This window comes from Pleurodeles waltl, chromosome 2_1 (assembly GCF_031143425.1).
Source record: "Pleurodeles waltl isolate 20211129_DDA chromosome 2_1, aPleWal1.hap1.20221129, whole genome shotgun sequence".
NCBI lineage: Eukaryota > Metazoa > Chordata > Amphibia > Caudata > Salamandridae > Pleurodeles > Pleurodeles waltl.
The window spans coordinates 827,530,151-827,555,295 of record NC_090438.1 but is presented as its reverse complement, the minus strand read 5'-3'; the positions used below and the strand labels follow the sequence as shown (position 1 = coordinate 827,555,295).

Here is a 25,145-nt window from a genome sequence, read left to right as displayed (position 1 = left end):
ATTACTTATATATCTTGGTGCTGGTGAAGTGCAGCTATGGCTTTTTAGTATTACCCATGTATAGTAATTTCAAATTGTCAATGCCCTTTTTACTTTACTGCTGGAAACCCTGCCTAATGCACTGATGTGATCTCTGCTGACAATCTTGGGTAAGGTGGTCACTATTACATGACTAATATTAGTAGCTCACGATGATTTTAACTGAACATTAGTAGCTCTTATTACAGAAAAGGTTGGAGACCCCTGCCCTAACTGCTTAATTTCTATGGTTTTGTGGGAGTAAATTCAGAACCTAACAATAATGTCCCCGTAACCTTTGTTTTTTAAGTGAATTTTTTTAGTTTTTTAGTTTTTTTAAATTCTATTTCCTAAGACATATATATATATATTTGTAAGGCGGAGTCCCAAAATAAGGTTTCCCAATTCTGAGTCTAAAGGGATTTTGTCTTCTTTAAACATGGCCAAAGCCCGAACCACAAATGGAATTACACCATATTTGGCAGGAATCTAGATTCTAGTCCACAGACTGTGTTTTTGTGATTTGGTTTAAATCTGTTCAGTAGTTTCTGAGTTATATAAGTTTTAAAAATATAGATGTCTATGGAACCGGATCCTACCTGTATCCACTTGTGGTGGATCAATGATTCAGGGGGAAAAGCAATGCCCTGATTGGCTGGCCACAACCTGAAAGAAAATTGGTGGCAACCTTTTTGTTTGTTGCACATAAGGGGTCAGTATACAGGTATCCTGACCCCATAGGACACATAGAGGGGTCCCTTATGGCAGAAGATTGCCCAATTTTTTTTCCTTCTGATCCGTGGATCCACTGCGGGGCTCAGCGCGGCCCCCTATGTAAATCCACAGTGGATCTGCAGATTCAGAGAAAAATTGAATAAAAAAACACCCACTGCTTATAACCCCATGATGCACACAGCAGAAACTTCGGTTTGGGTACATGTGGGAGCGTTGACAGCAGTCCACGCCCTGCAGCCAACCTCTGCGGTACACGGCCAAAGGCCATGCACGGTCCTCGTTATATGAACATGCGTGCTGAAGAAAAACGTAGAAATTCACTGAAAAAAACGAAGGTTGCAGGGACATTATAGTTTAGTTGACATTTTACCTGTACAAAACCATAGAAATTCAGCAGCGATACTTATCTGAAGAAACTACAACTCATGACTTAAAGTTACTTTAGCCAACATGTTTCTTAACATAAGTATAACTGTAATTGCTGAATTTCTATGGTTTTTTTATGGGTAAAACGTCAACTTAACGATAACATCTCTTTGTTTTTTTCAGTGAATATGCATATATATATATATATATATATATATATACATACAATCATACATATATATATATATGTATATTTATATATATATATACACGTACATACATATATATATAATAATAATTAATTGTTGTCTTCAACTCTCCAGATAGGGGATAAAAAAGCCGGCACACCAATTCTTGCTTCAAGCCTTTACTGGCAGACAACGCGTTTCGGCTCATGCATAGCCTTTGTGAAGTTTACCGGGTACTCCAATAATAATATAGTGCGTGTGAAGGCACACTGTGCACTCATATCGACAGGTGGGCGTGGCTTTTCACAAATCAGAGGGGAGATATACTGGCAGTCACCAGTAGGTAGTTTTAGTTAGGACCATGTTTCCATAGAAAAAGCGTTTTTTGACTTGCCTATATCTTTGGCGCCATTTGACGGATCTTCAGAAAACTTTGAAAAAAAAAGTGTGCCGGTGATTATTATTGCGCCGGGACAGTTTCAGGGGATCCTTCCAGCGGGGGGCCAGGAAAAAGGGGGGTAAAAAAATGCATTTCCCATGTTAATTCACATAGGAGTTTTGAACACGACTACAGTCCAAATCTGGGTGGAATTACACCAAATTTGGCAGAAAGCTCGATTTTGTTCCGGAGATTGTACTTTTTGTTATTTGGTGTAAATCCATTCATTAGTTGTTGAGAACTTTAAGAAAATACACATTTGTATATCTAGGGCCGCTGTACCTCCCTGACAACTTCGCAAATAATGACAAGCTAGTGCAGAGAAATGCAGAGCTCTGATTGGCTGCCAAAACATCAACCAGGAAGTGTTGGTAGCCATCATGGGACTCAGAAAAAAAGAAAAGGGGTCAGGGTAGGAATATCCTGAACCCCAAGCCTTGGTCTTGGGTTCCAGGGGAACCCGCATAGCAAAAAAGCACTTGAAAAAAAAAAATGTTGCAGTGAATTAGCGATAGATTAGCTGCAAAGATTAGAAAAAAACAAGTGTGGTATCCTGAGATTTTTGTATACTAAAACCCCTGGATGAGCCAGTTCGCGGGGCATTTCAATATGTTATAAAAATGAAGGAGGGGGCGCACCACCTCCCACGGGCTCATGTAAATTATAACGGGGCAGCCCAGCAGGCCCACCGGTGCCCCAACAAAAACTTTATATGGGGGGTGCCCGGGTGGCCCCACACAGCCCCGGGGACCGTCACTTCCCCAAGGACATTCTTCCACATTAAGGGGGGGGCACACGGTCCCCTGCAGTCGTGGGACCACCACCTCCCCAGGGCTAAGTTAAAATGTTGGAGGGGGGCCGCGCTGTCCCCCTTGTGGAGCAATACATGGCCCTGGGAACCGCAACCCCTCAGGGCCAGCTCCTGATATGTCCTGGGGTGTCCACCCCCGTGACATAGCTGTCTGCTCTGACTTGGCAGGAGCTTTGACAGCTCCCTCCAAGTGAGAGCAAACACTGCTTCCAGCGGGCGAGAACTGTCAAAGGGCTCTCGCTCTCTGGAAGTAGAGGTTTCATCTCTTTCCCTGCCTGCAGAGATGCGGGCAGGGAAAGAGATTAAATGATTTATTTTGCAGACAGGGAACTGTATGTTTAGCAGCTCTCTGTGTGCAAAAGCAATGTCGCTTCCACAGGAGGCAGGGAGCTGGCTGGGACCATGGGGGCCTTGAGCCCTGGGGGGCACCCAGGACAGATGGCTGGTTCCTGGGGGATGGGGCCCCTGGGGCTAAAATCAGCCTAGGTAGGGGGGCCGGGTGGGCCATGCAGCCCCCAATAAATAGTTGTAGGCCCTGGGGATGGGGCCCCTTGGGCTGTAATCGACCAGGGGAGTGGGCGCAACAGGGCCCCCCTCCCACATTGAAATGAATAGTGGTGGGCACGGTGGAATGGGGTTTTCTGGGTTGAAATCGGTCCAGGGATTGGGGCCGTGCTGCCCTTTCCTCTACAGTACATGGTTCTTCCTTAAAATTGTTAAGAGTATGCAAATGTGCAAATCACCTGGAAGCTGCAGCCGCTTGTTCCCACATTCTCCACCTTAGTAGTATGCAAAGGTCTTCCCTTTTTTGCCAGGATGATGTACAACTTCTGAAAGGGCCCCCCAGTGCTTTTCCCACCGGTTTTGATGGTGTGTTCTTAATGCCGAGGAATATGAGGACATCTCTACAAAGCAAAGAAGCACTTACTTCATATATATATAAGAGGAAGGACCCTGGTTTGGTGGAGATTTACGACTTTGTCTTGTGGCCACTCTGTAGAAGGATTCATGTCAACACAGAATTCTAAAGAAACAGGAACAATCATATAGCCAAACATGCACAAGGTCACTGGTGACATTTCCTTGTGCTCTGTTGCACAGCTGTAGTGTAGAATACATACTGAACATTTACCCAGGGAGGCAGAAAAAACTCCGCTTGGGTAGATATTTCATGCAAAGCTGTGGACTCTTGCTGGATAAAAGGGCAGGTGAGGTTCCTTTGTGGCATAGTGTCTCACACAGCTGTTGACACACCCACACAGACACTCACATACCCACTCACAGACGCACTCATGCACCCACTCACGCACTCAGCACCCAATCACAGACCCACTCAGAGACTCACAGACCCATTCGTACACTCACGCACCCACTCACAGACCCACTCAGAGACTCGCACTCACTCACAGACCCACTCAGACACTCACGCACCCACCCACCCACAGACCCACTCAGAGACACACGCACTCACTCACAGACCCACTTAGACATTCATGCACCCACTAACAGACATACTCAGACATTCATGCGCCCACTCACAGACCCACTAAGACTGTCACACATATACTCACAGGCCAACACGGACACTCTCACACCCACTCAGAGACACTCTTACACCCAGTGTCCTACCCAGAGACACCCTCTTACATCTACTCTCACACCCAGACAGACACTTTCACACCCACTCTCACATCCACATAGACCCTCTCACACCCACTGTCACACCAAGACAGACACCTCATACCCACTTTCACATCCAGAGACACACTCTCACACCTATTCTCACACCCAGAGAGACATGCCCTGCAGCCAAATTCTCCCACACACACCCAAATGCCATATGTAGTGCTGGGTTGGGTTGTTAGGGGGTTGCACAACATGGTAGTGGAAGGTTATAGGGGGTTGGCCCCGTGACCAACACCCACCGCACACGGTCGAAAGCCATACATTGTGATGTTTGGATTATCATATAGTAATGAAAATGAGTTTACTTATAAAGAAACATAGACATTCACTACAGGGACCTTATAGTTAGGAAGTGAAATTTAAAAAAAGATAGAAATTCTCTTAAAAAACAAAGGTTACAGGGACATTATAGTTAGGTTCTGAATTTACTCGCAAAAAGTTAATCAGTTATAGTTACAGTTATTTCAGGTAACTATAATTTTCGGCCTAAGGGAACTATAACTCGCGCCTCGCCATACACTGCTAATTACCCCAGATATTACAGCACTCATGACAACTTTTATAACGTCAATAAAAATATCAATGAAACATTAGCAGTCAAATTATTGAAGAAAAAACTATGCATGGTGGGGGCGTGAGTTATAGTTACCTTAGGCCGCGAGTTATAGTTACTTGAAATACCTCAAATACTTAACTGCTGAATTTCTCTGAATTTGTGCAAGTAATTTCAGAACCTAACTGTAACGTTCCTGTAACCTTTGTTCTTTATGTGAATACCTGTATATATATATATATATGTATGTATTACCTAGTGGCCGTCACCACTAATTAGTTATAGTTAGGTCTGCTTTTCCATAGGAAAAGTGTTTTTTCTATTGCTTATAACTTTGGCACTGTTTGAGGAATCTCCACAGTACTTTAAAAAAGGTGCTTCTTTTTGACTAATTTATGCATGGAAAGGTTAGGGGTGATCCGTCAAGTGGGAGCCAAGTAAAAAAGGGGGTTCCAAAACACTAAGGCAGTCATTCTTACCTTGGCGGGCATCGCCAAGGCGGTCATTCTGTCTTTCCCGCTGGGCTGGCAGGCGACCGCCAAAAGGCCGCCCGCCCGCCCAGCGGGAAAGCACCAGCAACGAATGGAGCCGGCGGAGTTGCTGGTGTGCGACGGGTGCAGTTGCACCCGTCGCGATTTTCAGTGTCTGCCAAGCAGACACTGAAAATCAATGTGGGGCCCTGTTAGGGGGCCCCTGCAGTGCCCATGCCAGTGGCATGGGCACTGCAGGGGCCCCCAGGGGCCCCATGACACCCGTTCCCGCCAGCCAGGTTCTGGCGGTGAAAACCGCCAGAACCAGGCTGGCGGGAAGGGGGTCGGAATCCCCATGGCGGCGCTGCTTGCAGCGCCGCCGTGGAGGATTCACAGGGGCAGCGGGAAGCCAGCGGGAAACCGCCGGCTTCCCTTTTCTGACCGCGGCTTTACTGCCGCGGTCAGAATAGCCCCAGAAGCACCGCCAGCCTGTTGGCGGTGCTTCCTCCGTCCCCTACCCTGGCGGTCTCGGACCGCCAGGGTAGGAATGACCCCCTAAATCTCTATTCTTTTTTCATAGACCTCTTTAAGTCAGGCTATATCAAAAAATGCTGAACAGAATTACACACAATTCAGTAGGAAGCTACATGTTTGTCCACAAATTGTGTTTTTTGTGATTCGGTGTAAATCCATTCAGTAGTTTTTGAGAAATCAAGGGCCAAAAGTAACAGTATATTCTGATGGATACAACTACCTGTGGATTCCTCACCTAAAGAATTTCCCCCACGCGCCAGCTTTCGACGGAAATTTTCTTCTAGCTCTGCACGTTGACGATGACGTCACAATTGCCCGACTCCCACGCGACGCTGTATGACGTCATCCAGGGAATAAGAGGTCCTCGCCGACATGCAGACGTCAGTTCCCTTTTTTCCGTGCCTTTGAGTAACGTTTTTTTCTTCGAGGCTACCAGGAAGCTACAGTTTCACTTCGGTGTAACAATGTCGCTAAACCCTGTAGGGAGTGCGGAGGTCGGATGTCGGTCACGGTCCCACACGAAAATTGCTTGTGGTGTCTCAGTTCTGACCACGAAGTCGAGGCGTGTGGTTCATGTCAACGCATGAATCCAAAGGCCCTGAAGGAGCGGAAGGCCAAGTTGTTCCTGACACGGTCCAAGAAGAAGAAGGAGAAACATCATCACCGGGAATCTTCTTCTAAGTCTTTGAGATCTCATCGGCGCCATCGAGACGCTCGGCGTCGGCATGGATCACGGCGCCGGTCGAGCAAGGACCGCTCCCGTTCGAGGTCCCCATTGGGTCGATGTCGACCGACTTGGGAGGTCAGCCCAACTGTTACGCCTCCGACGACTCCAGCTTCACCGACGTCTCCACTGTCGGTTTATGAGGTTGATCCGCATCAGGAGCCGAGGGCTTCTCCGGCGCAGATGGAGATGCCTGAGCCGACGCCGTCTTCGCCTCAAGCACCGGCTCCACAAAGTTATCCGGCTTTCCCGCATGCGTGGGCCGTAAGGTCCATTGGCCTTCGACATGGGTGTTCCGACTTCTTATAGACCGACGCCCTTCATACCCTTTCTTCCTTCAGGAAGTGCTGGTTCGGCGCCGGTACCTATGGCATCACCTAGAAGACCGGTGACGCCGACGACGTCCACCACCCTGACGCCGATGAGTTTGCCACAGCTCCAATCAACCTTAAAGAAGCCTATGGCGCTGAGGGATCCGGTGTTGGATGACTCTGAGGATCGGCGCCGCCCAAGGTCTTTGACGTCAGCTGACGCCTTACCGAGGCCGGGGATCGAATCCAGGCTCCGCTCCAGAAGCTTGGCTCTGAGGCTGCTAGAGGAGCAGGAGTATGAGAAGCAGCTCTTGGAGGAGGGAGAGATTATGGAGCCATCAGGGGACCTGCAAGGATTGGACACGGCAAGTGGTTTAGACACTTCCCCGGAGTGGGACTTGGCTTCTTCGGGGGAGTATACAGAGGAGGCTGCCTCTTTTCATGCCGTGGTGCGGAAGGCAGCGGACATTTTGGACCTTCCTCTTCCAGCTGCGGATGTCAAGATCAACATCCTTACTGAGGTGTTACATCCATCATCAGCTGTGGCGGAGCCGCTTCTTCCATTCAATGAGGCGCTTATGGACCCTATTAGGGAGGTGTGGAAGAAGCCTTTGACTTCGACTGCAGTGAACAGGTCGGTGGCAAGAAGATATTGAGTGACTTCATGTAGCATGGCTCTGAAATCTACAAATGCTACTTGTATTTTAGGACGATATATTTATGCTCTTATGGACAAGGCTCAAGAGGTGCATAACTTTTTGTCGGGCGCTCAGGCGGCGGCGACCAAGGTGATTCAATCTGGACTAGACACCTCGGACTCGGTGGCCAGGTCTATGGGCACGTCCATAGCGACAAGGCGGCATGCCTGGCTACGATCGTCAGGGTTCTCTCCTGATGTACAGACAACACTGCTTGACCTGCCATTTGATGGAGACAATCTATTTGGAGCGAAAGCCGACTCTGCTTTGAACCGTTTTAAGGAGAGTAGGGCCACGGTAAGATCTTTGGGACTGCAAGCAGCCACCTCCTCTTCCTTAAGATCATTTAGGAGGTTTAGGGGGTTTGGGCGTGGCTCTTCCTTTCGTGGCAGGCACCAGGCAGCAGGACAGCAATCTTCAGGAGCTCTCCCTTATAGATCCTTCAGGTGCAGGTGTAGGGTTTGCACTAGAGGGGCCGCCCAGCGGCACTCTGCCTCTTCCTCTTCCTCCGGAGGGGTGCAGCACTGAAAGCAACCTTAGTTCTCCATCACTCCCTGTTCACACATCTCCTGTAGGGGGGATACTGTCTCACTTTCTTCACATGTGGGAGTCAATAACATCGGACTCTTGGGTCACCGACATTGTGGGGAAAGGTTATACTCTTCCCTTTCGGGAGTTTCCACCTCCCATCCCTCCCTGCCCATCCTTCTGTTCGGAAGACCATCTTCTGTTACTGCAACAGGAAGTGCTAACCCTTTTGTCGAAAGGCGCAGTGGAGTTGGTTCCAGAGCAGGAGAGGGGTCAGGGCTACTATTCAAGATACTTCCTGATCCCCAAAAAGGATGGTCGGTTGAGGCCAATCCTGGACCTGAGGATTTTGAATAGGTTCCTCAAGCAGGAAAAGTTCAAGATGCTGACGCTGTCACAGGTTCTTTTTGCGTTGAACGAAGGAGATTGGATGGTGTCTGTCGACTTGCAGGATGTTTCCTTCCATATTCCGATCCTCAAGTCGCACAGGAAGTATCTCCGGTTTGTGGTGGGGACGCAACACTATCAGTTTGCGGTCCTTCCATTTGGTCTTACTTCGGCACCTCGAGTCCTCACAAAGGTGATGGCGGTGGTTGCCGCAGAGCTCAGAAGAAGGGGGATAGCGGTATTTCCTTATCTGGATGATTGGTTGATCAAAGCCAAGTCTCCGGAGCTCTTGTTGCATCACTTGCAGTCGACAACTCAGTTGTTGTTTGGTCTGGGCTTTTCGGTGAATGTGCCCAAATCTCACCTAGAGCCCTCTCAACGCCTCCTGTTCTTAGGGGCAGTACTGGACACAACATTGAATCGGGCCTTTGCTCCGCCGCAGCGGATTCAGGACATTCAGGCGTTGATTCCAATGTTTCAGAATGGAGCGGTCGTTCCAGTCCTCAAGGTCTTTCGTCTGCTCGGTCTGTTCGCTTCTTGCATTCTGCTGGTCACTCATGCACGCTGGCACATGAGGGCTCTTCAGTGGTGCGTCCGCAGGCAGCGGTTTCAACACAAAGGAGATCTCGAAGACTCGATCAGGATCTCCAGAGACTCTGCAGTGGATCTTCGATGGTGGGCTGCGGTCGGCAAACTTTCTCAAGGAAGGCCGTTCTCGCTGCCTCCTCCAGTGGCCACAGTTATAACGGATGCGCCTCCACTCTAGGGTGGGAAGCTCATCTGGGGGACCTGGAGGTCAAAGGTTGTTGGTCTCCAGTGGAACAGAGGTTTCACATCAATCTGTTGGAACTGCGGGCAATACATCTGGCTCTCAAGGCCTTCCTCCCTTCCCTTTGCGGTCAGTAGGTTCAGGTCCTGACGGACAACACTACCGCAATGTGGTATATAAACAAGCAGGGAGGAGTGGGGTCGTATCTTCTCTGCAGAGAAGCTCTTCGGCTCTGGTCCTGGGTTCAGGACCATCGGATTTGCTAGGTAGCAAATCATTTGGCCGGAGTTCTGAGCGTGCGTGCGGACGATCTCAGTCGGCGCATCTCGACCGATCACGAGTGGCATCTTCGTCCAGATCTGGCCCTTTACATCTTCCAGAGGTGGGGATATCCACAGATAGATCTGTTTGTCACTCGGGAGAAAGCGCACTGCCCGTCGTTCTGCAGCCTCCAGTATCCGATGCAAGGAGCTTTAGGGGACGCGTTTCAGATGTCCTGGAAGGGTCTGTTGCTTTACGCGTTTCCTCCCATACCCTTAATTCCTCGGGTTCTGAGGAAGATCCGCCAAGACCGGGCCCAAGTCATCTTAATAGCCCCGGATTGGCCAAGAAGGGTGTGGTATTCAGACCTTCTCCAACTCTCTCTGTGCCCTCCTCTCCGTCTCCATTACAGGGCAGACCTCCTCCCGCAGTCGCAGGGGCAGGTTCTACACCCCCACCTCCAGAGCCTGCACCTTCATGCCTGGAGATTGAACGGGGCAATCTGAGTTCCTTTTCTCTCCCGCCTGAGGTGGTGGAAGTTATTTTATCGGCCAGGTGACACTCCACCAAATCTATCTATGCAAGCAGGTGGGCCAGATTTGTGAGTTGGTGTGGAGAGAACCAAATTGATCCCTTGAGGGCCCACTTATCTGACATCTTGTTGTTTGCTTTATCCTTGGCACTGAGGGGTTGTGCAGTTGCCACTGTTAAGGGGTATTTATCCACGCTGTTGGCTTTTCTGTGCCTTCCAGAGCAACCCACTTTGTTTAAGTCGCCTATTGTGTTGAGGTTCATTAAGGGTCTCACTAATAAGTTTCCGCCCACTCCGTTTGTTATGCCACAGTGGGATCTTAACTTAGTACTGACCTTTCTTATGGGTTCACCATTTGAATCAATGCACTCTTGTCCATTGAGGCTTTTGGTTTTGAAGACTGTTTTTCTGGTGGCTATAACATCAGCTAGAACAGTGAGTGAGCTCCAGGCTCTTAGTGTAGAACCCCCATATACTTCCATTTACAGGGACAAAGTGGTGTTAAGGACCAAGGCGGCTTTCCTTCCGAAGGTTGTTACACCCTTTCATTTGGGACAGTCCATTACTCTCCGTTCCTTCTATCCTCCACCTCATCCATCCAAGGAGGAAGAGAGGCTTCACCGACTTGATCCAAGAAGAACGTTGAGCTTCTTCGTCAACAGGACGAGGGAGTTCAGACAAGACGATCAGCTCTTCGTCAGTTACGTGGGGAAGAGGAGAGGCAAAGCTGTCCACAAGAGAACGCTTTCCAGGTGGGTCATTCTTTGCATCAAGGTATGTTATTCTTTAGCAAAGAAAGAACCTCCTGTGGGGCTCCGAGCCCCTTCCACCAGGGCTAAGGCTGCTTCATCGTCCTTGGCTAGAGGTGTTCCTGTGGTTGACATCTGCAAGGTGGCAACTTGGGCATCCCTCCACACTTTTGCCAAGCATTATTGTTTGGACTCTGAAGTTAGGAGGGATGGCCATTTTGCATGCTCAGTGCTGCAGGATTTCTTGGTTTGACCATTCAGGCACTCACCTCCGAGGGCAGTACTGCTTTGGGACTCTATTCTTTAGGTGAGGAATCCACAGGTAGTTGTATCCATCGGAAGAACAAGTTACTTACCTTCGGTAACGCCTTTTCTGGTGGATACACTAGCTACCTGTGGATTCCTCACGGTCCCACCCGCCTCCCCGTTGCCTGACTGGTCTTACCACAAATTCCTTGGGTGAGTGCCAGTATATTGTACATATGTATATACTGATGCAATGTTTTATATATGTGTATATAGTTAGGTCTATATGTATATTTAAAAAAAAAAAAAGGAAAAGGATGGAAAACATGTGTATATATGTCTATATTTATGCAAATTTTTCGTATTGTTTAATTCTATTGGTTATGTTTCATATTAGTGAAATAAATGTTGGTGTATAAATATGATTGATATGTTCATATCACATCTGTATTGTCACTGTTCTCTTGTTCGCCTCAAAGGCACGTAAAAAAATGGTGATAACTGACGTCTGCACGTCGACGAGGACCTCTTTTTGCCTGGATGACGTCATACGGCGTCGCGTGGGAGTCAGGCAATTGTGACGTCATCGTCGACGTGCAGAGCTAGAAGAAAATTTCCGTCGAAAGCTGGCGTGTGGAGGAAAATTCTTTAGGTGAGGAATCCACAGGTAGCTAGTGTATCCGCCAGAAATGGCGTTACCGAAGGTAAGTAACTTGTTCTTTTGGGAGTTGGGCTCAGAAGAGTCTCTGAGACTCTCTCAGGAGCACCAATTTAAAAATATAAAAACAGAGCATTCTGATTGGCCTAGGGAGCTTTTTTTACCTCGGGCCTTCTGGCTCCCGCAGGAGTCAGACTCCCGCAAGAGCGAGCGTTCTAATTGGCTGCCAGCAACAGGGGAAAAATGTTGCTGGAAATGTACTCATGGACTTAGCCCCCTGTCCTGGAGCTCTAAATAAAAACAGTTACATAGATATATGGGGGCAGGGTAGGGATACCCTCAGCCACCCAGAGCAACAAAAAGTAAATAAAAAGGCAAAAAAAATGCAGTGATCCCACAAGACTCTTGTGGGATAAAAAACAAAACAAAATGATGGCCTGGTGGCAATCCTACTCCCAGGGCTATGTTTATAAAGGAGAGGGGGCTGTGTGCCCCCCCCTCCCCAATCTTCCAGAGGCCCCAGGGAGCCCACCCCTGTGGCAAAAATACATTTTTAGGGGAGTGGGGTGCGTGGTCCTGCTTCCCAACCCATTAGAGGCCCCAGGGAGCCCACCACAGATCTCATTATTTGTCAGGGGGGTGGCCATGCGGACTCCATCCTTATGCCTCAAGAGGCCTGGGGAGCCCACCTCCAGAACCACCATTAATTTATATGAGGGGGGTCGCAAAGCCCCCTTTAACCCCTTCGCTGCCAGGCCTTTTCCCCCTCCTGTGCCGGGCCTTTTTTTGCCTATTTGGGGCAGTTCGCGCTTAGGCCCTCATAACTTTTTGTCCACATAAGCTAACCAAGCCAAATTTGCGTCCTTTTTTTCCAACATCCTAGGGATTCTAGAGGTACCCAGACTTTGTGGGTTCCCTTGAAGGAGGCCAAGAAATTGGCCAAAATACATTGAAAATTTCGTTTTTTTCAAAAAAATTGGAAAAAGTGGCGGCAGAAAAAGGCTTGTGGTTTTTCCCCTGAAAATGGCATCAACAAAGGGTTTGCGGTGCTAAACTCAGCAGCTTCCCAGCTTTCAGGAACAGGCAGACTTGAATCAGAAAACCCCATTTTTCAACACAATTTTGGCATTTTACTGGGGCATACCCCATTTTTGCAGTTTTTTGTGCTTTCAGCCTCCTTCCAGTCAGTGACAGAAATGGGCATGAAACCAATGCTGGATCCCAGAAACCTAAACATTTCTGAAAAGTAGACAAAATTCTGAATTCAGCAAGGGGTCATTTGTGTAGATCCTACAAGGGTTTCCTACAGAAAATAACAACTGAAAAAGAAAAATATTGAAATTGAGGTGAAAAAAACATAAATGTTTCTCTACGTTTTACTCTGTAACTTTTCCCTGCAATGTCAGATTATCGAAAGCAATATACCGTTACGTCTGCTGGACTCCTCTGCTTGCGGGGATATATAGGGCTTGTAGGTTCATCAAGAACCCAAGGAACCCAGAGCCAATAAATGAGCTGCACCCTGACGTGCGTTTTCAATCTATACCGGTTATAAAGCAATTCATTTGCTGAAATATAAAGAGTAAAAAATTGCTATCAAGAAAACCTTTGTATTTCCAAAAAGGGCACAAGATAAGGTGTTGAGGAGCAGTGGTTATTTGCACATATCTGAATTCCGGGGTGACCAAACTAGCATGTGAATTACAGGGCATTTCTCAAATAGATGTCTTTTTTACACACTCTCCTATATTTGGAAGGAAAAAATGTAGAGAAAGACAAGGGGCAATAACACTTGTTTTGCTAATCTATGTTCCCCCAAGTCTCCCGATAAAAAAGATACCTCACTTGTGTGGGTAGGCCTAGCGCCCGCGACAGGAAACGCCCCAAAGCGCAACGTGGACACATCCAAATTTTTGGAAGAAAACAGAGGTGTTTTTTGCGAAGTGCCTACCTGTAGATTTTGGCCTCTAGCTCAGCCGGCACCTAGGGAAACCTACCAAACCTGTGCATTTCTGAAAACTAGAGACCTAGGGGAATCCAAGGAGGGGTGACTTGCGGGGCTCGGACCAGGTTCTGTTACCCAGAATCCTTTGCAAACCTCAAAATTTGGCTAAAAAAACACATGTTCCTCACATTTCTGTGGCAGAAAGTTCTGGAATCTGAGAGGAGCTACAAATTTCCTTCCACCCAGCGTTCCCCCAAGTCTCCCGATAAAAATGATACCTCACTTGCGTGGGTAGGCCTAGCGCCGGCGACAGGAAACACCCCAAAGCGCAACGTGGACACATCCTAAATTTTGGAAAAAAACAGAGGTGTTTTTTGCGAAGTGCCTACCTGTAGATTTTGGCCTCTAGCTCTGCCGGCACCTAGGGAAACCTACCAAACCTGTGCATTTCTGAAAACTAGAGACCTAGGGGAATCCAAGGAGGGGTGACTTGCGGGGCTCGGACCAGGTTCTGTTACCCAGAATCCTTTGCAAACCTCAAAATTTGGCTAAAAAAACACATGTCCCTCACATTTTTGTGGCAGAAAGTTCTGGAATCTGAGAGGAGCTACAAATTTCCTTCCGCCCAGCGTTCCCCCAAGTCTCCCGATAAAAATGATACCTCACTTGCGTGGGTAGGCCTAGCGCCGGCGACAGGAAACACCCCAAAGCGCAACGTGGACACATCCTAAATCTTGGAAAAAAACAGAGGTGTTTTTTGCGAAGTGCCTACCTGTAGATTTTGGCCTCTAGCTCAGCCGGCACCTAGGGAAACCTACCAAACCTGTGCATTTCTGAAAACTAGAGACCTAGGGGAATCTAAGGAGGGGTGACTTGCGGGGCTCGGACCAGGTTCTGTTACCCAGAATCCTTTGCAAACCTCAAAATTTGGCTAAAAAAACACATGTCCCTCACATTTCTGTGGCAGAAAGTTCTGGAATCTGAGAGGAGCTACAAATTTCCTTCCACCCAGCGTTCCCCCAAGTCTCCCGATAAAAATGACACCTCACTTGCGTGGGTAGGCCTAGCGCCGGCGACAGGAAACACCCCAAAGCGCAACGTGGACACATCCTAAATTTTGGAAAAAAACAGAGGTGTTTTTTGCGAAGTGCCTACCTGTAGATTTTGGCCTCTAGCTCAGCCGGCACCTAGGGAAACCTACCAAACCTGTGCATTTCTGAAAACTAGAGACCTAGGGGAATCCAAGGAGGGGTGACTTGCGGGGCTCGGACCAGGTTCTGTTACCCAGAATCCTTTGCAAACCTCAAAATTTGGCTAAAAAAACACATGTCCCTCACATTTCTGTGGCAGAAAGTTCTGGAATCTGAGAGGAGTTACAAATTTCCTTCCACCCAGCGTTCCCCCAAGTCTCCCGATAAAAATGATACCTCACTTGCGTGGGTAGGCCTAGCGCCGGCGACAGGAAACACCCCAAAGCGCAACGTGGACACATCCTAAATTTTGGAAAAAAACAGAGGTGTTTTTTGCGAAGTGCCTACCTGTAGATTTTGGCCTCTAGCTCTGCCGGCACCTAGGGAAACCTACCAAACCTGTGCATTTCTGAAAACTAGAGACCTAGGGGAATCCAAGGAGGGGTGACTTGCGGGGCTCGGACCAGGTTCTGTTACCCAGAATCCTTTGCAAACCTCAAAATTTGGCTAAAAAAACACATGTCCCTCACATTTTTGTGGCAGAAAGTTCTGGAATCTGAGAGGAGCTACAAATTTCCTTCCGCCCAGCGTTCCCCCAAGTCTCCCGATAAAAATGATACCTCACTTGCGTGGGTAGGCCTAGCGCCGGCGACAGGAAACACCCCAAAGCGCAACGTGGACACATCCTAAATCTTGGAAAAAAACAGAGGTGTTTTTTGCGAAGTGCCTACCTGTAGATTTTGGCCTCTAGCTCAGCCGGCACCTAGGGAAACCTACCAAACCTGTGCATTTCTGAAAACTAGAGACCTAGGGGAATCTAAGGAGGGGTGACTTGCGGGGCTCGGACCAGGTTCTGTTACCCAGAATCCTTTGCAAACCTCAAAATTTGGCTAAAAAAACACATGTCCCTCACATTTCTGTGGCAGAAAGTTCTGGAATCTGAGAGGAGCTACAAATTTCCTTCCACCCAGCGTTCCCCCAAGTCTCCCGATAAAAATGACACCTCACTTGCGTGGGTAGGCCTAGCGCCGGCGACAGGAAACACCCCAAAGCGCAACGTGGACACATCCTAAATTTTGGAAAAAAACAGAGGTGTTTTTTGCGAAGTGCCTACCTGTAGATTTTGGCCTCTAGCTCAGCCGGCACCTAGGGAAACCTACCAAACCTGTGCATTTCTGAAAACTAGAGACCTAGGGGAATCCAAGGAGGGGTGACTTGCGGGGCTCGGACCAGGTTCTGTTACCCAGAATCCTTTGCAAACCTCAAAATTTGGCTAAAAAAACACATGTCCCTCACATTTCTGTGGCAGAAAGTTCTGGAATCTGAGAGGAGTTACAAATTTCCTTCCACCCAGCGTTCCCCCAAGTCTCCCGATAAAAATGATACCTCACTTGCGTGGGTAGGCCTAGCGCCGGCGACAGGAAACACCCCAAAGCGCAACGTGGACACATCCTAAATTTTGGAAAAAAACAGAGGTGTTTTTTGCGAAGTGCCTACCTGTAGATTTTGGCATCTAGCTCAGCCGGCACCTAGGGAAACCTACCAAACCTGTGCATTTCTGAAAACTAGAGACCTAGGGGAATCCAAGGAGGGGTGACTTGCGGGGCTCGGACCAGGTTCTATTACCCAGAATCCTTTGCAAACCTCAAAATTTGGCTAAAAAAACACATGTCCCTCACATTTTTGTGGCAGAAAGTTCTGGAATCTGAGAGGAGCTACAAATTTCCTTCCACCCAGCGTTCCCCCAAGTCTCCCGATAAAAATGACACCTCACTTGCGTGGGTAGGCCTAGCGCCGGCGACAGGAAACACCCCAAAGCGCAACGTGGACACATCCTAAATTTTGGAAAAAAACAGAGGTGTTTTTTGCGAAGTGCCTACCTGTAGATTTTGGCCTCTAGCTCAGCCGGCACCTAGGGAAACCTACCAAACCTGTGCATTTCTGAAAACTAGAGACCTAGGGGAATCCAAGGAGGGGTGACTTGCGGGGCTCGGACCAGGTTCTGTTACCCAGAATCCTTTGCAAACCTCAAAATTTGGCTAAAAAAACACATGTCCCTCACATTTTTGTGGCAGAAAGTTCTGGAATCTGAGAGGAGCTACAAATTTCCTTCCGCCCAGCGTTCCCCCAAGTCTCCCGATAAAAATGATACCTCACTTGCGTGGGTAGGCCTAGCGCCGGCGACAGGAAACACCCCAAAGCGCAACGTGGACACATCCTAAATCTTGGAAAAAAACAGAGGTGTTTTTTGCGAAGTGCCTACCTGTAGATTTTGGCCTCTAGCTCAGCCGGCACCTAGGGAAACCTACCAAACCTGTGCATTTCTGAAAACTAGAGACCTAGGGGAATCTAAGGAGGGGTGACTTGCGGGGCTCGGACCAGGTTCTGTTACCCAGAATCCTTTGCAAACCTCAAAATTTGGCTAAAAAAACACATGTCCCTCACATTTCTGTGGCAGAAAGTTCTGGAATCTGAGAGGAGCTACAAATTTCCTTCCACCCAGCGTTCCCCCAAGTCTCCCGATAAAAATGACACCTCACTTGCGTGGGTAGGCCTAGCGCCGGCGACAGGAAACACCCCAAAGCGCAACGTGGACACATCCTAAATTTTGGAAAAAAACAGAGGTGTTTTTTGCGAAGTGCCTACCTGTAGATTTTGGCCTCTAGCTCAGCCGGCACCTAGGGAAACCTACCAAACCTGTGCATTTCTGAAAACTAGAGACCTAGGGGAATCCAAGGAGGGGTGACTTGCGGGGCTCGGACCAGGTTCTGTTACCCAGAATCCTTTGCAAACCTCAAAATTTGGCTAAAAAAACACATGTCCCTCACATTTCTGTGGCAGAAAGTTCTGGAATCTGAGAGGAGTTACAAATTTCCTTCCACCCAGCGTTCCCCCAAGTCTCCCGATAAAAATGATACCTCACTTGCGTGGGTAGGCCTAGCGCCGGCGACAGGAAACACCCCAAAGCGCAACGTGGACACATCCTAAATTTTGGAAAAAAACAGAGGTGTTTTTTGCGAAGTGCCTACCTGTAGATTTTGGCATCTAGCTCAGCCGGCACCTAGGGAAACCTACCAAACCTGTGCATTTCTGAAAACTAGAGACCTAGGGGAATCCAAGGAGGGGTGACTTGCGGGGCTCGGACCAGGTTCTATTACCCAGAATCCTTTGCAAACCTCAAAATTTGGCTAAAAAAACACATGTCCCTCACATTTTTGTGGCAGAAAGTTCTGGAATCTGAGAGGAGCTACAAATTTCCTTCCACCCAGCGTTCCCCCAAGTCTCCCGATAAAAATGATACCTCACTTGCGTGGGTAGGCCTAGCGCCGGAGACAGGAAACACCCCAAAGCGCAACGTGGACACATCCTAAATTTTGGAAAAAAACAGGTGTTTTTTGCGAAGTGCCTACCTGTAGATTTTGGCCTGTAGCTCAGCCGCCACCTAGGGAAACCTACCAAACCTGTGCATTTCTGAAAACTAGAGACCTAGGGGAATCCAAGATGGGGTGACTTGTGTGGCTCGGACCAGGTTCTGTTACCCAGAATCCTTTGCAAACCTCAAAATTTGGCTAAAAAAACACATGTTCCTCACATTTCTGTGGCAGAAAGTTCTACAATCTGAGAGGAGCCACAAATTTCCTTCCACCCAGCGTTCCCCCAAGTCTCCCGATAAAAATGATACCTCACTTGTGTGGGTAGGCCTAGCGCCGGCGACAGGAAACACCCCAAAGCGCAACGTGGACACATCCTAAATTTTGGAAAAAAACAGAGGTGTTTTTTGCGAAGTGCCTACCTGTAGATTTTGGCATCTAGCTCAGCCGGCACCTAGGGAAACCTACCAAACCTTTGCATTTCTGAAAACTAGAGACCTAGGGGAATCCAAGGAGGGGTGACTTGCGGGGCTCGGACCAGGTTCTATTACCCAGAATCCTTTGCAAACCTCAAAATTTGGCTAAAAAAACACATGTCCCTCACATTTTTGTGGCAGAAAGTTCTGGAATCTGAGAGGAGCTACAAATTTCCTTCCACCCAGCGTTCCCCCAAGTCTCCCGATAAAAATGATACCTCACTTGCGTGGGTAGGCCTAGCGCCGGAGACAGGAAACACCCCAAAGCGCAACGTGGACACATCCTAAATTTTGGAAAAAAACAGAGGTGTTTTTTGCGAAGTGCCTACCTGTAGATTTTGGCCTGTAGCTCAACCGCCACCTAGGGAAACCTACCAAACCTGTGCATTTCTGAAAACTAGAGACCTAGGGGAATCCAAGATGGGGTGACTTGTGTGGCTCGGACCAGGTTCTGTTACCCAGAATCCTTTGCAAACCTCAAAATTTGGCTAAAAAAACACATGTTCCTCACATTTCTGTGGCAGAAAGTTCTACAATCTGAGAGGAGCCACAAATTTCCTTCCACCCAGCGTTCCCCCAAGTCTCCCGATAAAAATGATACCTCACTTGTGTGGGTAGGCCTAGCGCCGGCGACAGGAAACACCCCAAAGCGCAACGTGGACACATCCTAAATTTTGGAAAAAAACAGAGGTGTTTTTTGCGAAGTGCCTACCTGTAGATTTTGGCCTGTAGCTCAGCCGCCACCTAGGGAAACCTACCAAACCTGTGCATTTCTGAAAACTAGAGACCTAGGGGAATCCAAGATGGGGTGACTTGTGTGGCTCGGACCAGGTTCTGTTACCCAGAATCCTTTGCAAACCTCAAAATTTGGCTAAAAAAACACATGTTCCTCACATTTCTGTGGCAGAAAGTTCTACAATCTGAGAGGAGCCACAAATTTCCTTCCACCCAGCGTTCCCCCACGTCTCCCGATAAAAATGATACCTCACTTGTGTGGGTAGGCCTAGCGCTCGCGACAGGAAATGGCCCAAAACACAACGTGGACACATCACATTTTTTCATAGAAAACAATGCCTACGTGTGGATTTTGGCCTCTAGCTCAGCCGGCACCTGGGGAAACCTAGCAAACCAGCGCATTTTTGAAAACTAGAGACCTAGGGGAATCCAAGATGGGGTGATTTGCGGGGCTCTGACCAGGTTCTGTTACCCAGAATTCTTTGCAAACATCAAAATCTGGCTAAAAAACACTTTTTCCTCTCATTTCGGTGACAGAAAGTTCTGGAATCTGAGAGGAGCCACAAATTTCCTTCCACCCAGCGTTCCCCTAAGTCTCTCCATAAAAATGGTACCTCACTTGTGTGGGTAGGCCTAGCACCCACAAAAGGAAATGGCCCAAAACACAACATATTTTTTCACAGAAAACAGAGGTGTTTTTTGCAAAGTGCCTACCTGTGGATTTTGGCCTCTAGCTCAGCCGGCCCCGGGGGGGGGTGTGGGGGGAAATGCCCTAAAATAAATTTGACCCCCCACCCCCCCAAACCCCCCCTGCCCAGGTGCGACCCTTGCCTACGGGGTCGCTACCCCTGCGTGACATTGGCGCCAAAAAACAAATCCCCGGTGCCTAGTGGTTTCTGCCCCCTTGGGGCAGATTGACCTAAAATCGACCAATCTGCCCCCAAGGGGGGCAGAAATGGTCTAAACACAGTTTTCCCCCCAGGGGAGCGACCCTTGCCTGATGGGTCGCTCCCCATCTCTAAAAAAACAAACATACAAAAAAAAAAAAACACACAAAAAAAAATTGCCCTGGCGCCTAGAGGTTTCTGCCCCCCCCTGGTGGCAGATCGGCCTAATAATGGGGCAGAAATGGCCTAAAATAAATTTGCCCCCCGAACAACCCCCCCCCCCCCACCCCCGGAGCGACCCTTGCCTACGGGGTCGCTCCCCCTGCGTGACATTGGCGCCAAAAAAAAAATCCCCGGTGCCTAGTGGTTTCTGCCCCCTTGGGGCAGATTGACCTAAAATCTACCAATCTGCCCCCAAGGGGGGCAGAAATGGTCTAAACACAATTTGCCCCCCAGGGGAGCGACCCTTGCCTGATGGGTCGCTCCCCATCTCTAAAAAAAACCAAACAAACAAAAACAAAAACACAAAAAAAAAATTTGCCCTGGCAACAAGAGGTTTCTGCCCCCCCTGGGGGCAGATCAGCCTAATAATAGGCCGATCTGCCCCCAGGGGGGGCAGAAATGGCCTAAAATAAATTTGCCCCCCGAACACCCACTCCCCCCCCCTCCGGAGGGACCCTTGCCTACGGGGTCGCTCCCCATGCGTGACATTGGCGCCAAAAAACAAATCCCCGGTGCCTAGTGGTTTCTGCCCCCTTGGGGCAGATTGACCTAAAATCGACCAATCTGCCCCCAAGGGGGGCAGAAATGGTCTAAACACAATTTGCCCCCCAGGGGAGCGACCCTTGCCTGATGGGTCGCTCCCCATCTCTAAAAAAAAACAAACAAACAAAAAAAAAACACAAATTTTTTTTTTGCCCTGGCAACAAGAGGTTTCTGCCTCCCCTGGGGGCAGATCGGCCTAATAATAGGCCGATCTGCCCCCAGGGGGGGCAGAAATGGCCTAAAATAAATTTGCCCCCTGAACCCCCACCCCCCCCCCCCCCCCGGAGCGACCATTGCCTACGGGGTCGCTCCCCCTGCGTGACATTGGCGCCAAAAAACAAATCCCCGGTGCCTAGTGGTTTCTGCCCCCTTGGGGCAGATTGACCTAAAATCGACCAATCTGCCCCCAAGGGGGGCAGAAATGGGCTAAACACAATTTGCCCCACAGGGGAGCGACCCTTGCCTGATGGGTCGCTCCCCTTCTCTAAAAAAAACACCAAACCAATAAAAAAAACACAAAAAAAAAATTTGCCCTGGCGCCTAGAGGTTTCTGCCCCCCCTGGGGGTAGACCGGCCTAATACCAATAGGCCTGGCCTAAAATAATTTTGCCCCCCCCCACCCCTACCCCCCCCCGGGGAGCGACCCTTGACTACAAGGTCGCTCCCCTTGTGTGACGGCGCAAAAAAAAGATCCCTGGTGCCTAGTGGTTTCTGCCCCCCTTGGGGGCAGATTGACCTAAAATCGGCCGATCTGCCCCCAAAGCGGGCAGAAATGGCCTAAATACATTTTGCCCCTCCAGGGGAGCGACCCTTGTCCAAGGGGGTCGCTCCCCATCTGTAAAACAGAAAAACAAAAAAATCCCTGGTGCCTAGTGGTTTCTGCCCCCCTTGGGGGCAGATCAGCCGAATCAAAATAGGCTGATCTACCCCCTCCCAGGGGGGCAGAAATGGCCTAAAATAATCCCCCCCCCACCCCCCACCCCCCCCAGGGAGCGACCCTTGCCTAAGGGGTCGCTCCCCTTGCGTGAAATTCACGCAAAAAAAAAAAACTCCCTGGTGTCTAATGGTTTCTGCCCCCCTTGGGGGCAGATTGGCCTCATCAAAATAGGCCAATCTGCCCCCAAGGGGGGCAGAAATGGCCTAAATATAATTTGCCCCCTAGGGGAGCGACCCTTGCCTAAGGGGTCGCTCCCCACCTAAAAAAAAAAGAAAACATAACAAAAAGAAAAAAAAAAAAAAAAGATCCCTGGTGCCTAGAGGTTTCTGCCCCCCCTGGGGGCAGAAAAGGCCTTCCCAAAAAATTGCCCCCCCTGGGAGCGACCCTTGCCAAAGGGGTCGCTTTGTTGCGTGACATACGCGCGCAAAAACAAACTCCCTGGTGTCTAATGGTTTCTGCCCCCCTTGGGGGCAGATTGGCCTTATCAAAATAGGCCAATCTGCCCCCAAGGGGGGCAGAAATGGCCTAAATATATATTGCCCCGTAGGGGAGCGACCCTTGCCTAAGGGATCGCTCCCCACCTAAAAAAAAAAGAAATCATCACAAAAAAAAAAAAAAAAAAAGGTACCTGGTGCCTAGAGGTTTCTGCCCCCCCTGGGGGCAGATCGGCCTAATAATAGGCCAATCTGCCCCCAGGGGGGGCAGAAAAGGCCTTCCTAAAAAAATGCCCCCCTGGGAGCGACCCTTGCCCAAGGGGTCGCTCCCTTTTGCCAATTTCAAGGAAAAAAAAAAATCCCTGGTGTCTAGTGGGGTTTCAAAAGCCGGATTGCAAGCAATCCGGCTTTTGAAACCTGTGAGAGACTTCACAGGGAAGGAAATACATTTCCTTCCCTTTGAAGCCTCTCGGGGCCTCCCCCATGGGATTGAAAAAGAAATGCAAAAGCATTTATTTTTCAATCGCGCTGGAAGCTCTGCTTCCAGCGCGATGGGGGAGACCCTGTGACTAATCAGCGCGCGCTCGCGCGCTGACGTCACAGGGGGGGTTGGGGGGGGTCGGGGGTGGGAGGGGAAGGGCTTCCCCTTCCATCCCTGACTTGGGGGGGTGGGGGGGAACCCCACAGAGGGAGCGAGAGCGCTCCCTCTGGGCTCTGTGCACAGGACGTAATGGTTACGTCCTGGGCACAGCAGCACTGTGCCTCAAGACGTAACCATTACGTCCTGGGCACAGAAGGGGTTAAAGCCTCTAAAATGGGGAGGAAGCTGCATGGTCCAGAGAAGCCCATCCCTGGGAGTGATTCCTTTAAGGCAGTGGGGGCCATGCTGCCCTCTGAGCCATTTATGGCCACTGGGAGCCCACGGTTGGAGCTGGCTCTGCAGCTATGGCCTGAGGTACCCACCCCCAGGACATAGGCCCTCATTATGACCCTGGCGGACGGCGTTATTTTGGAGAAAGGTACTGCCAACAGGCTGGAGGTACCTTTGCCCAAAATATGACATTGGCAATACCAACAACACCAGGGGAAGTCCGCTCCAATGAACCCCTATGTAAGAACACGGAGGCCAGTAGAGCAGGCTTTTGGGCTCCTGAAGGATAAGTTTAGGTGCCTAGACAAGACCGGTGAAGCCTTCTTCTACTCACCCAATAAGATGTGTCAAATCACGGTTGCCTGATGCATTCTCCATAACATCGCCCTGAGGAGGGACATCCCTATAATTGCAGAGGAAGAAGACCGTGATGAGCCCCCGGGTGAGAATGTTGAAATGCCCTATGAAGATGACAGTGGTGAAGAAGAAGAAACTGACATACGTCAATATGTGATTGCCCACTTCTTCACCTGAGTGTAAGTATCCCTTTACAAATTTTATGCTCCAATGTCAGTACAACTTGTGCTCTAGGGTACATATCTATCTGCTATGGTCATTTGTTAGCAATGGTCAGTACAGGAAAGTGGATCAGAATTTCCCTACATTGACACAGATGAACTGTGCGTGTGCTAAGTATGTTTGTCCTCATGATTTGTCAATTGTTTTCAACTTAATATATGGTAAAAATAATTTTCCCTTTTTATTTTTTTTCAGGGCTCTTTACTATGCCATCTTCATTTGAACATTTCATTGTGACATTTGCTGTGATATTTTGCTGTTTTGAAGTACAAACTGTACATATGTTGAACCTGGGACAGACACTGACTTGGGATGGACACATTATTTCCAAAGACAACTTGTACTCTGATAGCATGGAAGTTCTGAAAATTGTATCTGACCTGTTTTCTGTGTGATACTGCCATCAAGGCAATATGTGCCACTTGAGTTGCTCAGACCACATGTCAAGCCCTAGCATACTGTTCTCTCTTCACATTGGCTAAATCTTCAATTTGTAGAATGCAGAGATAGCTGTTAATGTGTTTCACCATAGGTGTTAGAACGTTTGTTAGCACACCACTGAATGGTAAATGTGTCATTGCGCCAGATATTGCCCCAGTGTTCTGTACTGGTCATGTGGCCTCAAATGTTGTCACTGCCATGATGAAGACAATTTGTGTTATTGATCCAGATTCCTGTTGTGAGGGCACGATGTATGGCTCCAACTGAGGTCATGCATCAGTGATAGTTTGCCTATTTAATTTGTTCACATTGCATGTACCCTTTCCTCCACTGTATCAAGTTAGTGAGTGGAGCATATAACCCTGAATGCCACAGATATTGGGGTTAGGAGTAGTTTTTGTAACCCAGACCCCATTTCTACAAGGACCTGTTTGTAACATTAGTATGTCCACATACAATCTCAGTAGAGTTTGTTTACTTTCAATACATTTGTTGACACATATCCTCTTTGTAATTGCAACTTTTATTTCCTAAATGGAGCTTCAGTAGTTCCCTAACATGATGGTGGAAGATGTACATAACAAAGAGTCTTGTACTCTGTGTCCATTACATTATTCGGATGAAAAAAAACAAGTATGAGGTTATGTTATGCGGATTTCTAAAGCTCATGGCTACCTGAAGGCCTCCCAGCGCTGAGAGCGGGACACTCAGAATCAAAATTGGAAAAAGAAGAAGAATTATGCTTTGAACAACCATGTTTTTAGAGCCTTCCGGAAGGTTAGTTCGTGGCTGGTGATGGGCAGGCCAAGTGGTAAGGAGTTCCATAACTTGGGCCCCTGATAGGCCAGGGA

At 48.7% G+C, this 25,145-nt stretch overlaps 1 long non-coding RNA gene across 1 annotated transcript in view; it reads left to right on the top strand.

Annotated features, from left to right (window-relative positions):
• Nucleotides 1-24,808, top strand: part of LOC138259203 (uncharacterized) — a 208,446-nt gene extending 183,638 nt beyond the window's left edge. Inside the window, exon 5 of the long non-coding RNA XR_011198670.1 lies at nt 24,049-24,808. This is a non-coding gene — a long non-coding RNA (uncharacterized lncRNA). The remainder of the gene's footprint in view (nt 1-24,048) is intronic.
• The last annotated feature ends 337 nt before the right edge of the window (nt 24,809-25,145 follow it).